This window comes from Grammomys surdaster, unplaced genomic scaffold, assembly GCF_004785775.1.
Source record: "Grammomys surdaster isolate TR1022 unplaced genomic scaffold, NIH_TR_1.0 209, whole genome shotgun sequence".
NCBI classification, from domain to species: Eukaryota; Metazoa; Chordata; class Mammalia; order Rodentia; family Muridae; genus Grammomys; species Grammomys surdaster.
The window spans coordinates 1212253-1215966 of NW_021604654.1; the positions used below are offsets into that span (position 1 = coordinate 1212253).

At 53.6% G+C, this 3714-nt stretch overlaps 1 non-coding gene across 1 annotated transcript; it reads right to left on the minus strand.

Annotated features, from left to right (window-relative positions):
* Positions 1–1784: 1784 nt before the first annotated feature.
* Positions 1785–1891, minus strand: LOC114624742. Its single transcript, XR_003711968.1, has one exon. It is a non-coding gene; the product is annotated as a U6 spliceosomal RNA (small nuclear RNA).
* Positions 1892–3714: the final 1823 nt, after the last annotated feature.

Here is a 3714-nt window from a genome sequence, read left to right on the forward strand (position 1 = left end):
GGCGGGCGGGCCCGGCCCACTCTAAGGCTGTCCGAGGCTCTGGCACCCCCGCCCTCCCCCCCTCCCTCCCTCCCTCCCCCTCGTTTTTACATTTCATTTTTTCACTTTGGATGAGCCTGTGGAGTGTTATCTCTCTACCGTATGGGTCCCAAGGTTCAAACACAGGTCACCGGGTTTGGCAGCAAGCCTTCTTTCCACTGGGCCATCTTGCCTGCCTCTCTTCTCTTTTGTGTCTTTAGAGGCAATTGGAGGGCTTGAGTCGAATCTGCCCTGTCTAAGGCTTTCGGAGGCTGGGGGAACTGTGAGACCTGCGGAGGTGACTAAGTGTGGTGTGTGTGTGTGTTGTCTGTGTGTACAGTGTGTGTGTGTATGTGTGGTGTGTGTGTCTCTGTGTGTGTGCAAAATGTGTCTGTGCTTGTGTGTGTATGTGTACATACGTGTGTGTGAGTGTGTTGTAGCCTCTGTATGGTACTCAGGTGGGCCGGTAGCACCATGGATAATGGGTCTGACTAGAGAAGTCAGTTATCTTTCTCATTCAGTCTAGGCCGTGTTTTTTGAGACAGGCTGTCCCTGAACTAAATCTTGCTGTCTTAGGTTGCTGGCCCCCTTCCCCCGGACAGGCTGAAACAAACGCACCTGACTTTTTACCTGGGTGCCCTCCGCGGGAACATGGGTTCTCCCGCGTGTCCTTCAAGCACTAGCCTGAGCTGTGTCTGAAGAGGCTCCTGATCACCAGGCCCGTCTCCGGGATTGACTTTAGGACCTCGTGATCTCTAGTCAAGCCCTCACCATTCAGCCACATCAAGTCCTCACTTACTTAAAGATAATTTTTAAAGAATTATTTATTGCCGGGCGGTGGTGGTGCACGCCTTTAATCCCAGCACTTGGGAGGCAGAGGCAGGCGGATTTCTGAGTTCGAGCCCAGCCTGGTCTACAGAGTGAGTTCCAGGACAGCCCGGGCTACACAGAGAAACCCTGTCTCAAAAAAAACCAAAAAAAAAAAAAAAGAATTATTTATTTATCTTATTCATATGAGCACACTGCAGCTGTCTTCAGACACACCAGAAGAGGGCATCAGATCCCACTACAGATGGTTGTGAACCACCGTGTGATTGCTGGGAATTGAACTCAGGTCCTCTGGAAGAGCAGCCAGTGCTCTAACCGCTGAGCCATCTCTCTAGATCCCTAAAAATAATCTTTATTACAGTTATATTTATTGTGTGGAGAGATATATGCCAAAACCAGTGTTGGAGTTGGCCCTGTCCTGCCACCAGTGGGGACCCGGGGTGGGATCCAGTCACCAGGCTGGGTGGCATGGGGCTGCTGGTCCCTTTCTATTTGGACACAAGATTTTACTAAACCTGCTCTCCTTGAGCTTCTGTAGCCCAGGGTAGACTCTAAGTGAAGTTTTCTTGCCTCACCTTCAGGAGTAGGGGGTATCAAGGGGGATGAAACCATGCTTTGCGCTGGATTTCACTTTATTTATCTATCTCTTTGATTGATTGATTGATTGATTGATTGATTGGTTGGTTGATTGAGGCAGGGTTTTACTATGCAACCTTGGCTGTCCTGGAGCTCACTCTACAGACCAAGCTAGACAGAGACTGGCCTATCTCTTCCTCCTGAGTGCTGGTATCAAACGTGTGTGCCACCGAGCAGGCCTCTCTTTCAATGGTCTCTATTGCGTTCTGTTGCATTATCTCGGTTCTGGAGATGAAACCAGAACCTCTTGGCCTGCTAGGAGTGCTGTCTGCTTTACACACTGAGCATTTCTGTTTTGTTTTTTAAATATGGAACGCTTCACAAATTTGCATGTCATCCTTGTGCAAGGGCCATGCTAATCTTCTCTGTATCGTTCCAATCTTAGTATATGTGCTGCCGAAGCGAGCACACATTTCTGTTTTATTTTGCATGTTAGGAGAGTCCTCTACTACAAACACAGCAATTAGTGGGTTGTTTAATTTTCTGTTTTGAGAAAGGCTTTCCCTCTATAGTCCAGGCTGGCCTGGAACACTTGATCCTCCTGCCTCAGCAACAGAGGGCTAGGATCATTAACATGGACCCACAAGATGGCTCAGTGTATAGAGAGACTTTGCAACAAGCAGGCAACCCGAGTTCGATTCCCAGAAGCCACATAGTGGAAGGAGAGATCTGATTGTCACAAATTGTCCTCTAGTCTCCATGCACGTGGCATATAGCACACACACACAAATATAATTCACAAAATGCTCACAGTTCAATTTAAGTAGTTTAAATTTAAATAATTGTCTCTGTCCACAACCAGAGGCTCTGGGTCACTGTGCTTCTGGATGAGGGACCTAGTGTGTCACAAATACCTTGAGACCAGGCACTGACTTTGGCCCCGCCCCCCATGCACTCTGACCTCATCCTGACAGGGGTCACATCTGCAAAGCAGATCTGAACCCCAGGGAAATGACGATAGAGTCTGAAGCCTTTAAGCACCGAGGGTTTCACTCAAGTGGCCTCCGGGGATCCTCCCCGTCCTCCTCCCCTCCCGCCTCCCGGGTATCTGGTCACCCGCAGCACTCTCCCGCTCTCGGTTTTCCTGGTTTGCTGCCCCGACGTGCCCCAGCAGCCCCCCACTCCGCCCTGCATCCCCGAGATAAGAAACGGGTCAATATAGTTCCTCGGCCGCCGTCCCCGCTACGCGTCCCGGGAAGGTCAGGGGACGGCGGCATCGACCCGCGCCCGGAGCCAGACCCCGAGCCGCGCTGACCGGCTGACCGCGCCCGGAGCTCCGGCCAATGGGAGCGCGGACACCGCAGTTGCCTAGCAACCCGCGGGCAGAGGGGCGGGGCCGGCGGGGCTGCGGAGCGAGGTCGATGCGGAGCATGCGCAACGGGGCGCGCGGGAGCTTGGCGCCCGCGGGCCATCGATCGCCCGCACGGCCCCAGGATAACGACCCGTCGGCGGGCGCCGAGGAAGCCTCCCTCTCCGCAGCCCCCGAGGGCGTAGGTTCGAATCCCGCCGCCCCAGCTGGGAGCACGATCGCGGGCCGGGAGGTATCCTTTACAGAGGAGGACCTAACTGACAGGGACCGAGAAGTCTGAAGACCCGGGACAGCGGGGCGGCTCCCCGCCTCCGGATCCTCCTCTTCCTCCCTTTCCATCCCTCTGTTTCTCTGGGTTCCTCCGATTTGAGCAGTATGTGTTTTAAGGCAGGAAGTTTTCCCCGGGTTCACAGACGAACCTCATCCGGCCCGTGTTTTACAAGTCTTCTGCACGGGCTTGGGAGGTTGGAGAGGGAGCCCCACGGGCCTCACTGAGCACACAAAGGCGCTCCTACTTCCAGACCACTCTGTAGCCAGGAGCTGCTAAGGGGCCTCTGCCGAGCCCCCTAAGGTGCTGGCAGGACTGGTGTGTGGGCATTGGAGGTTTTCTTCTTGCTGCTGCTTCTCATGGGTGCTAGTCTTCCTTGGCTGGTACCTCTCCACAGTCCCTGACTCTGTTCTACAGGGGCCCCCGGGTCCCTGCAAGGCCTCTTTTTCTAAGGACACACCTTAGAAGGTCACCACTGTCCTAATAATTCCACCTGGGGCCACTGATTGCATTCTGACCAGGTCACATTTACAAAAGACCACGTGGACTCCAAGAAGCCCTTAAACCCAACAGTTGTGAGTTTTACACGAGCAGGCCCTCATCATCACTTGCTCTGAGTCTACTCCGGAGGCTGGGGCCATCTTCCTATTCTCTC